We start from the raw sequence: 12,267 nt of genomic DNA, 5'->3' as shown, positions 1-12,267 counted from the left end.
GCCCCTGTGGCAGTGGGTTGCCATGGGCTACCGTGTGTAGCCAGCAGCCAGCGTGAGCGGCCAGCAGCCGCAGTGAGCGGCCGTCCAGAAGCCGGAGACTGATGTGCCTCACCCAGGAAGAGCGCAATGATGGTGCCAACTTGGGCCAGTGAAGCAACGTCCTCCACAACTAGACTGAAGAACAAAAAGGACAGCAACCTGTCTGTTCCCCTTCCCCAATTCCCCAGAGCTGTTCCCATCCCCTAATTCCCCAATAAAATAAAATTTAAAAAAATAAAATAAATAAATCTTCAAAATGTGTTTGTGTCTGCTGTTTCATTTAAATCATCACAGAAAACCTGTGAGAGACAGGAGACTATATAATTGAAAGAAAAAAACTGCAGAAAACAAATCCAAGAGAATTAAACGGGTATAACCAAGAAGTACTCCATAGCTGAGGTAGGGCGTCCTCGCTTGTGCATAGCCTAGTGTGTGGAAGATGGTGGCTGATTTACTCCATGGCCAGGATAACGGAAAAAAAGAAAGGAAAAGGAGAAGGAGAAGAAGGGATGGGGGAAAGGAGAGGAGTGGAGAGGAGAGAGGGGAAAAAGAGGAAAAAGAACAAGAAAAAGATGAATTTCTGACAGTGGCCAGGACAGAACCAGGTGTACTATGAGCCCCGAATGGTACTACAATATGTAATTGAAGACTTGCTGGGCTTTGTCTTAGGTGAGGCAGGAAGCAGACCCCCGATGAGGTTTTGTGTGGAAGAAAGTACTCCAGGGGACACTAACAGAGGCATGTGGGCAGCAGGTCAGGGAAAAGAAAGAAGCCAAACAAGGGTGCATTTTCAGGCAGTCCCAGAATCAGACCACCCTTAGGGGAGTCTGGAGTTCTCAGAGTTTGTCCCAACCGTAAAGAAGGGAGCTGGGCCTCTCCGGCAGCAGAACACCCCCCACACCCCCACCTTCTCACAGTCCCCACTTCCTCTTTCCATCCATCCACTCCCCACCCCCAGGGGACATCCACTCCCGGGCATTCCAGTTCCCTGAGCATGATGGGACAGTGCTCCAGTAACAACACCCCCCATCCCAATCCCCAGAAGAGAAAGGGAAAGGAAACAGAAGCTGGGGGAGGGACAGAGCGCATGATGGCAGAATCTGCTACAGACAGAAAGCTAATTGGTTTCAGATCCTCACTCCACTAAAAGGCCATTAACTTAGATTTCTAAACTGTTTCTTTGCTTAAGGGGGTCATAGTCCAGAAGAAAGACAGTTGCATGCTATACACATATGTACATAAAGAATGATATGATAGGGCCATCCGAGTGGCTCGTGGGTTACGAGTTGGCTTGGAAGTGCGAGCTTTGAGCAGCAGGGCTGCCGGTTCGGATCCCACATGGGCCAGTTACACTGCACCCTCTACAGCTAAGATGGTGAACAACAGCTTGACCTGGATCTGGGCTGCCGTGAGTCGCCGGCAACCGTGTAGGCTGCAGTGGGCTGCCATAAGCTACCAAGAGTGGCCGGCAGCCGGTGTGAGCTGCCGTCCAATGGGCAGTGACCAATCTGCCTCAGCCAGGAAGAGTGCAATGATCACAGTACCAACTAGACTGAAGAACAAAATGACAGCAACTTGTCTGTTCCCCTCCCCTAATTCCCCAATAAAATCTTTAAAAACAAAAATGGCTCTCTGTAAAGGCTACTGAGGCACAGGAAATTTACTTATGAAACATTTTCTATCATCCTGGCCTCTGGGGTTTTTAGATGGTAATTGTAATTTACACCTTTGTATTTTTACAGCCTTGGCCCCTCTTAATCCTTTTTTTTAAAAAAAGAATTTTATTGGAGAACAGTGTGTTTTTCCAGGACCCATCAGCTTTAAGTCAAGGAGTTGTCTTCCATCTAGTTGTGGAGGGCACAGCTCCATAAGTCATGTGGGGATCGAACCAGCAACCTAGGTATTACGAGCACTGTGCTCTAACCACCTGAGCTACCTGCCTGTCCCCCCAATTAGTCCTTAAAGTTACAGTTCCCAATTGCACAACTAGAAGGAGTCAGATTAATAATGAATGACACTTGAATGCTTTCAATGGAAAGTAGATGCGCCGTATTAAAATAATAATAACAACAATACTGTTGTCAGAGTGGTCCCTTCTCGGTGCAAAGTCCAGGTCCTTGGCAACTCGAGCAAAGAATTGAACGAGATGCCTGAGTAAAGTAAGTGAAAAAAAAGTTTATTCGAAGAGAGTACATTTCAAAGAAGTAGAAGTAGGCCCGAGCAGTAGAGAATGGCTCAAGGGCCCATTATTAGAAGAGAAATTACATTCCAAAGAGTTTGGAGCTGGCCACAAGCAAAGGTGAAGCTCAAAGGGCTCGAAAAAGGGAGGAAGGGGTTCAAAAAGGGAAGAAGCCGTCAAAAAGAGCAGGGCAGACTCTCCAGGACTTGGAGATTGTATCCCCTTTCTCTAGATTGGGTTGTTCCCCTCTGGGCATGGGACCACTTGATTGGCACCTGTGATTGACAAAAGGTACTGCACATGTGCGAGTGACTGGTCTGATCTAGTTGGGTATTTTGTGCCCATTTGTTTTCCCACAGGGGTAAATAATTACAATACAAAGGGGAGTTTTGAGTGTATAGGGGATGTCCCCTTGGCAGGTTCCACTCTGTGGGACGTGCAGGAATGCAGAGACCCAATGCCTGCCTCTGCCTGCCTTGTTTCCCCCTTGAGAGACGTGAACCCCATAAAATCTCTATGGGAAGTTGAGGGACAGGAGGTCTTTTCTTCTGTATCTGCTTCCTGCTGGGCAGGGGCAGAGAGCTGTCCCTGCCTATTGGGGGATTCACGGAACTCTCACCCTCGCTGATCTCAGATGAGAGGAAGGGGTCTTGAGCTCCACCTGGAAGACCATGTTGGCTTCTTTGGTTGTGACTGGCAATCTTGCTGGGGTATCCTCTGTATCCTCAAGCCCCTGAATGAGGAAAAATAGATTTTTATTAATAAACCTGTTAGCTCTCATGAGGCCTGTGGCCATTCAGCCTGTCACTCAGGTGGCCTCAGTTGTCTGGGCCCAGAATGGGTTTGGCATTTAGCTTACTGGCCTGGGGGATATTAGTTAGTCACAGGCTTTCAAGTAATTATCTGAAGCAGGGGTGGGAGACTTCTATTGTTTAGGATTCAGAAACTGATTTACAAAGCAATCAAGAATCAGGGTAATAGGAGAATTCTATGATTCAGGCTAAAAGCAATCTTTAGCCTAGGATTCACAGACTGAAGAGAAGAGTAATCAAAGCCAGGGGCTAAGAAACTAGGGAGGAGACGTAACATTTCTATACTTAACATTTCTATAGGAAAGAACACTTAAAACTTTCTCAGTGGTGGGGGTGCCGCTCGGTTGGCTGGTAACAATACCAATAAATGGGAACTCATCTCTTGGTCAGACTGTGGAAACTGAAGAGGTGTATGGTGTACCCTCAAACTGTAAATAAATGTTATACTAGTGCAAAGATACAGAAAAATGAGACAGACAGCAAAACTTGGATCATGATAGATTGTAAGTTAGAAATAACCTGGTGTTTTTTCTTTTTTTTTTTTAGCTGGGCCATCCTGCTACCTGTTGGCAGCTCAGCAGCTGCTCAGCTGGGGCTGGACTCGAACCGCTGTTGCTCAGAGCTCAAACTCTTGAGCGAGCTCTTAACCAACTGAGCCACTCGGCTGGCCCCCTGATGTTTTTTCTTAATGAAGGCCCATAAGACCTGACTGCCTCCCATTTGAATGCCTTTCCCTTTTGAGAAAAATGTGGCCTTGAGTTCCACTCAAGGTTATGGTCTTGCCCCATTCCCAGTGGTCCATCATTTCAACAAGACAAAAGACAACACTAAGACTTCCTAGGAACGAGCCTGCCTAGCACCATGGGGCCACATTATCCAATCAAGAGGTTGGTCATTAATGCATTGTTTAAATTGATTTATGACCGAACAAAAAAGGGGCCACATACTAAACTTGACAAGCTCAAGGGAGGCCTGCATGGTGGGCCTTATAAACTCAGAGACCAAAAGTAACCACATAGGTGTTAGGCACGGCCACAGGAATGAGTTGTGGGAGATGGAAATTCGTCTATTACAATTTATTTGGCATGTTTGAGTTGCAGGAGGTCAGGCTAGAAAAGAAAATAACCTCCCCAAGCAAACCAGGGGTATGGGGTTTAATAGGAGGGGATAACCGAGGCTGCTCCGCCTTCAATGCTTCAGGGACTTTTTTGTTGTATTGTCTCTGTAACAAAGGGTTTCAGAGCATGACCAAGCACTCCGGTTCCACATCCTGGGCCCCAGGCCGCTGTGTGGACTGCCCTGGCCCACAGATCATAAGCCTCTAGGAGACAAACACAAGCCAGCAGGTTTAAAGTACAAAGCAAGACAAGATGGCTTTTAAGATAGGGTTTCTGCTCCTGGCCTAAATATGGCCTAACAATAGGATGATCTGAACATTAGAGTTCCTAAACTAAAAGCAGGTCGTGGCAGGTAGTCACATCCTAGGCCTAAAGCTTCCTTGACAAAGGGCAACCTTTACCATAAGTGAGCCTGTCTATTGTCTTTTTGTATGTGAGACAACATACCTTTGAAATGTCAGAGTAACCTCCTTTTCTAGACCCCTGAGAGCACAGCCACAGCACCAAAGCATGAGCCCACAGAACCCCTCATGTTTATCTTGTTCCCCAATACCATTTCTAAGTGCTGTAAATGGTAATTATTATCTATCCTGTACCCACCAATGTAAAAGAAATATGTGTCTCTTGATGAAAAAGCATCCAGCCTAAGAGAAAGCTTATACGAGTTTATTTGAGCCAAACTGACGACAATTGTCGGGCAGCAAAGTCTCAACAGATTGAGAAAATGCTCCAGAAAATGGCTGTTTTGCAACTTATTTTATACATTAGAATCAAAGGAGGAGGGTTACATGAAATCCATTGATTGTAGATTAAAGGGGTGGGAGAAAGCAAAGCGGGGAAATCTCTGGGATTGGATAAAAAGTAAAATGGAGACACACTTCTTTTACATTGGTCGGTACAGGATAGTTATAGCATTTTAGAGCACATAGAGATAGTATTTGGGGAACAAGATAACAATGAGGGATTTTTTTGTTTCCTGCTCTGGTGTGGGGGGTTGTGCTCCTTGGGGAGTCTGCGAAGGGGTTATTCTGACCAACAGTATGTTATCTTAAATGCAAAACAACAACAGATAGACGCACTTAAGGTAAAGATTGACCTTTATCAAGGAAGCTACAGGCCAAGGATGTGACTTCCTGCTATGGCCCACCTTAGCTAGGAATTTTTATGTTCACTCTGAGATAGAAAAATTATAGGTAGTCGGAAAAATGGCCACATAGATGGAATTAGGGTGGAAACCATAAAAGAGCCAGGAGAAATAATCTTAATAGCTGACAGATAGGTTTAAGTCACAGGACCCCACCAGAATGACAAACTTGGGCTAGAACTTTCTCTATCAAAGATGGCCTTCCTTTTGTTTCAGTGGAGCACAATTTAGGTTGCTACCTGAATTTGTTTTTCTAGGCTGCAGCTCCTTTTGTTCAACTCAATGCTTTTTATTCTTTTTTTTTAAAGATTTGATTGGGGTAATTGGGGAAGGGGAACAGCCAAATTGTCCTTCAATCTTAATTGTGAAGGGCGCAGCTAGCTCAGCTCCAAGTCCAGTCGCCATCCGGCCACCCGTCAGCAGCTTGTTGTTAGGAGCACGTGCTCTCACCAGCGGAGCCATCCAGCCGCCCGTTGGCAACTCAGTGGCAGCTCAGCTCGGGCGCAGCTCACTGGCCCAGGTGGGAATCAAACTGGTGACCTTGTTGCTCAGAGCTTGCGCTCTTAACCAACTGAGCCACTCGGCCAGCCCAATGCTTTTTATTCTTTATTACAGTCTAAAATTAATTTTGGTTTATATAGTAGGCCATTAGGAGAAAATGTAGAGATATACAGATGCATAACACAAGGCCTGCGCTCATGGTCCTCCAGTTGGAGGATGTGATATGGAGAGCATAGTTATCACATGATTCAACAGCGATCATTGTGTTCGCCATGATTTCATTCACGGAGAGGACTGCGTTTGTTTGGAAGAAAATGTTTGATAGTCCTGTGTGGGCAAGCAGCTATGTCTCTAGGGAAATTGATAATGGAAGAAACTGCTCTAAGTCAGACAAGGGTAAGATTTTTCTGGTTGAGCCAGAGGGAAAGGGGGAAAGGATGAGGAATGGAGGTAATGAGACAGCAAAAGCCACGTGCTTGCTTCATGATGTCATCAGAGTGGTATAACACTTTTGTACCTTATGCTATGTAGTTAAAAATAAAAAGCATTTTGACAGAATTATAATGAAATGATGAGCCATCTATAATGATAGAGTAATATTTAACAAAACTTCCAGAAATTGATAGCTAAAGTAAAAAAAAAAAAAAAAGCACAATAAATAAATTTAACTGAATGGCTGTATATTTAGAGCCCTATACCCAATTATCAGAGAATAGACTTCTAAATGATGAATGGTCAAGTACAAATTATTTCTAGGAAACTAGAAAGTACTTAGAACCAAGTGCTAATGAAAACAATATATATTGCAACTTGTGGATGCAGCTAATGCAGTACTTGGAAAGGTATTATAGTCTCAAGGACATATGCTAGAAAAGAAGGAAGGTTGAAATCAGTATTGAAGTCTAGAAGCCTAGAAAGAACTACAGAGAAAACAAGGCATTGCAATACCATGCGATAAAATAAAATAGGTGCGTGTACAGCCATTATTGAAAGGACAGAGGAGGGCCACTAAATCATCTTGAAGGGATCAGTGGGGTCAGGCAATTCTTGCATGAGGAGGACATGATAGGATCTTCAAGTGGCTCCCACAGGACATGTTAGAGTTAGGAAACTGACTAGGATTAAGGGGAGGGCAATGCAGGCAAAAGGGACCACATAAGTAACTTCAGGGGCTTGAGAGAACATGACAAGTTTTTAGATGTTCAAGTAACTCAGTGTAACTAGGTTTAAGAGTATATAAGAGTATATGTAGGTAAAGATGTAATAACGTTACGTCGTGATGCTTGTGACCAAAAGACTTATTTTTTTCAGCCTTGACTTTTTTAGTGATATAAGAGAATTTAACTATATTCTGCAGGTAATACAGAGTCACTTAAGAATTTGAAACAGATCAACATGAGCTGGTGTTAGTTGCAGATAACAGTAGTCTTATATTCATTCATTCCACAGATATTTAGTGAGCACCTACTCTTCTTCTATGCCCTGTACTACTCATAATTTCGAGAAGAAAAGTCTAGATCCAGAAGATATATGCAGGTGCCTGGAGACCAGGTTAACAATCCAAAATGAAAAAATTATGACGCTTGTACTAGGCAGGTGGCAGTGGGGTGGCAACCACATGGGGGCACACAAGGAGTATTTAATCCTTAGCAGAGCTCCCTGCCCCTTCTATGTTGGGCAGGAGCTAGTGCTAGGCCTGGGGTACACTGGGCACTGCAATTCTAGAGAACAATGACTGGCCAGAAAATAAAATATAGCCTGGAAAAAATGACGGGAATAAAGTGAGACCTGAGAAAGTAAAGGGTGCAAAGCCGTAGATGTTCTCAGGGGATGGGTGATCCAAAGCCTCTCTGTCCTCTGTAGGGCCAAGAGTTGCCATCTCTCCTGGACAAGTCTGCTGTACTCCCAAGTCCTTTGAGGACAAAACACATCCACTCCTCCCAATCCTAAATTTTGTGGGAATATAATTCCATTCTTTTAAAAGAAAAATTTGAGGGCCGGCTGAGTGGCGCGTTGGTTAAGAGCTGGCTTGGGACACCAGAGGGCCCCGGTTCAGATCCCACATATGAGGGCCAGTGACACTGCCCTCCACAGCTAAGATGCTGAACAACAGCTGAACCTGGAGCTGGGCTGCCTTGAGTCGCCAGCGACGGCGTAGGCTGCAGCCCCTGCTACAGTGGGTTGCCATGGGCTACCGTGTGTAGCCAGCAGCCAGCGTGAGCAGCCAGCAGCCACAGGGAGCGGCCGTCCAGAAGCCGGCGACTGATCTGCCTCGCCCGGGAAGAGCGCAATGATGGTCCCATGATGGTGCCAACTTGGGCCAGTGGGGCGGCGTCCTCCACAACTCGACTGAAGAACAAAAGGACAGCAACTTGTCTGTTCCCCTTCCCCCAATTCCCCCATAAAAATCTTTAAAAAATTTTTTTTAATTAATTAATTAATTTTTTTTAAAAAAAGAAAAATTTGAGAGACTTACCTCGAGCCCTCATCCACTTACTTGCTTAAGAGGCGTGGTATTGAATAACCTCTGGGGGGAGAAAAAGGCCTCTTGTGGTATAATCCTCCTTATGTTAAAGATCTGGGAAATAGAATCAAATCCCCCCTATTTCTAGTCCTGGAACAGGATATCCAGAATCTCTGCAATGACAGAGTTCCATTTTCCCATAACTGCAAAAAATATCCTTCCATTCCTGTAAAGGAATGAGCAATATATGTTACCACGGCAATCCCCTGGGCCCATAGCCTTTGGGAAGAACCTTTCCTCCCCAAATCCTGAAGTAAGGGGTTGACTCTAGAAAGAATTCTAAGGGAGATGCAAGGTTCCCTACAGCAGAGGAAGAAGAACAGCTGAGGTTCTAGTGTCTCGTTGGTGCCGTGAGGAAGTAAACACTGGAAGGTATAATTTGGGTGAAGAGAAATTTACCTCTAATTGGAGGGTTGGGATAAAAATATATCCGATCTGCAAACAATGTAGTTGGAACTTCTTGGAGGTACACAACATGAATATCATAGGGCTGCAGGTACCTCTCTGCTAATGGTTAGGAGCTGTCACCCACCCCCAATCTTTTCACCCTCAGCCTCACAAAGCAGCAGGAGCACCTGGGCTTGGCTTCAAGACTATTCAGGTAGAATGCCTGTCCTGATGCCCAACCCAAAAGCACGGATTAGAAAAAAGTTGTCACCTTCTCCTCAGGCCATCGGAAATATTCATCAGGTCAAGTGGAGGGAAGAAAAGAAAAAAGTAACCTGATCTGTTTTATCTCATCACAGGTGTCCTTCCTGAAGGGATCTGGAGAGTGTTGTTTACTAGCTACCCCTGAAGCCTTTTCCATGGTGTTTGTATGGGGCACTCAGCCAAGCCAAGCTTCTCCACTTCCTCAAAGAAAGAATTGCAGCAGGCACCCTGACAGGAGAATTTGGGATTCATGACTCTTTGGGCCTCAGCCTTGAGGGAGCAAATCCTGTGTCAGACTTCCATTATGGGCATGTTATTGTCCATTTGAAACAGGGCCCAGTTGGGACCCCCCCACACACAAAAGAGGCCTTGCAGTGTCCCTGGCCTCTCCTCCCCCTTCCCTAGAGCTTAACAATTGATCAACCACCTCTTTGCAGTTTGAGCTTGGAATGTCTCCTATCCCAGTTCCTGAGTTTGGAATATCCCCTGTCCAGTTTCTTGCTTTAGATCAGGGGTGTCAAACTGGCGGTCCACGGGCCACATGAGGCCCTCGAGGTAATTTTTTGTGGCCCACGATGCTCTGAAATAAAATGAAAATAGAAAAAATTGTTATGAAGAAAATAACGCTTAGGGGAGATCGAGGCAATACCGTACACACAATTCCCTCGTTGAGTATACAAAAAATTACCTTGAGGGCTGCATGCGGCCCGCGGGCCGCCAGTTTGACACCCCTGCTTTAGATAATTACCCTGAAACTTATGCTTGTGTTGTCAGAGAGTGGGCCCTTCTCAGCGCGAAGCCCAGGTCCTTGGCAACTCGAGCAAAGAATTGAACGAGATTCCGGAGCAAAATAGTGAAAAAGTAGTTTATTAGGAAAGATAGTGCATTTCAAAGAAGTAGAAGTAGGCCTGAGCAGCAGAGAATGGCTCAAGGGCTCATTATTAGAAGAGAAGTTACATTCCAAAGAGTTTGGAGCAGGCCACCTGCAATAGCGAGGCTCAAAAGAGGGAGGAAGGGCTCAAAAAACGAGAAGCAGTAAGAAAGGGGCGAACTTCCAGGACTTGGAGTTTTTACCCCTTTTCTGTAGAATGGGCTGTCACTTGATTGGCACCTGTGATTGAGAAAAGGTACTGCACATGTGCGAGTGACTGGTCTGATCAAGGTATTTTGTGCCCATTTGTTTTCCCACAAGGGTAAATAATTACAATACAAAGGGGAGTTTTGGGTGGAGAGGGGAGGTCTCCTGGGCTGTCGCTTTCTGTGGGAAGTGCAGGAATGCAGAGACCCAATGCCTGCTTCTAACTGTCTGCCTTGTTTTCTCTTTGAGAGACGTGATCCCCATAAAATCTCTATGGGAAGCTTAGGGACAGGAGGTCTTTTCTTCTGTATCTGCTTCCTGCTGGGCAGGGGCATAGAGCTGTCCCTGCCTATTTGGAGGCTTCACGGGACTCTCACCCTATCTGATCTCAGATGAGAGGAAGGGGTCTCGAGAGATCCACCTGGAAGACCATGTTGGCTTCTTTGGTGTGACTGGCAATCTTGCTGGGGTATCCTCTGTATCCTCAAGCCCCTGAATGAGGAAACATAGATTTTTATTAATAATTCTGTAGCTCTCATGAGGCCTGTGGCTATTCAGCCTGTCACTAAAGTGGTATCAATTGTCTGGGCTCAAAATGGGTTTGGAAAGAATCATTAGGCTTACTGGCCTGGGGGATATTAGTCACAGGCTTTCAAGTAGTTATCTGAAGCAGGGGTAGGAGACTTCTATTATTTAGGATTCAGAAACTGATTTACAAAGCAATCAAGAAGCAGGGGGATAGAATTCTATGATTCAGGCTAGGAGCAATCTTTAGGATTCACAAACTGGTCAGAAGAGTAATCAAAGCCAAGAGCTAAGAAACTAAGGAACTAGGGAGGAGACTTAACATTTCTATAGGAAAGAAGACTTAAAAGCTTTTCAGTGGGGGGAGGGGAGCTACTCAGTTGGCCCACAACACTTGCTTATGCGCACAGTGCCCCTGCTTACTGATCACAATAATGTTGTGTCTGCTCACTCGTGGGCCATGAAAGAATTCATGAAGTCAGGTAGAAATATAGAAGATTTATTAAAGTAAGAAAAGCATTGGCTGGGGGTGGCTCAGTTGGTTAGAGCAACAGGATTGCCAGTTCGATTCCCACATGGACCAGTGAATTGCACCTGTGCTGAGCTGCCAGCGGGTGGGCGGATGGCTCAGCTGGTGAGAGTGCATGCTATTAACAACAAGGTTGATGGTTTGGCTCCTGCATGGGATGGTGGGCTGCGTCCCCTGCAACTCTATTGAATGCAGCGACTGGACTTAGAGCTGAGCTTGCGCCCTCCACAACTAAGACTGAAGGACAATAACTTGACTTGGAGCTGATGGGTCCTGGAAAACACAATGTTCCCCTTCCCCAATTTCCCAACACTGTTTCCTTCCCCAATTCCCCAATAAAATCTTTAAAAAAAAGAAAAGGCGTGGCTGGGCAGAGTCTGCAGGAAACTACTGCAAACTACTGCATTGAGTCTTTGTTTGGTCTCAAGTTTTATATGTTCCTGTAGTTGGGAGTAGGGAAAGATGCAGTAAAGCTGGTTATCACAACCTTTGCCTACATTATGTATATTTTAGCTGGAGCCAGGAGAGTGGATCCCATACAGATCCAAAATCTCTCCCAAGTCACAGGGCCAGCACTGGGCCTAAGTAAATAGAAACATTGAAACTGCATAGTAAATGTGTAGGAAGCAGAATCATTAAGAGGCAAAGAAAAGAAAGATTTCAAAAATACCCAAGCTAAATTGCACTTATTAACTTGAATTATACCAGAGGTCCAAATCTCAAAGATAAAAGATTTAGTGCCACCATTACAATCTCCTGTCTTAACAAATACCCCATGGTTACTGATCACAGTCAGAAAGAATGGCATTCTTTCCAGTGTGGATGAAAAAGGGGTCACATATTAACCTGACAAGCTCAGGAGACTGAAAACCACATAAGATGGCGTGAGCACAAAAAAATTTCGTAACTAAGTGGGCCATGGCAGCAAGTCACATCTTTAGCTTCCTCTGTAAAGTTAATCTGTGCCTTTCAATGGGCCTGTCTGTTGTCCTTTTGCACCTAAGATAACATCTTTGGAATGTCAGTAATTCTTTTTCTGGACTAGAGCTGGAAACTGCAAAATTCCTCATTATTATGCTTGTCTCCTGATTACCATCTCTATGTGCTGTAAAGAGCAAACTGTTAACTATCCTGCACCCACCTATGTAAAAGAAGTACCTGTCTCTC

The sequence above is a fragment of the Hipposideros armiger genome, unplaced genomic scaffold (genome assembly GCF_001890085.2).
Source record: "Hipposideros armiger isolate ML-2016 unplaced genomic scaffold, ASM189008v1 scaffold_566, whole genome shotgun sequence".
NCBI lineage: Eukaryota > Metazoa > Chordata > Mammalia > Chiroptera > Hipposideridae > Hipposideros > Hipposideros armiger.
The sequence above is the reverse complement of the archived record's forward strand: the minus strand, read 5'-3'. Positions refer to the sequence as shown.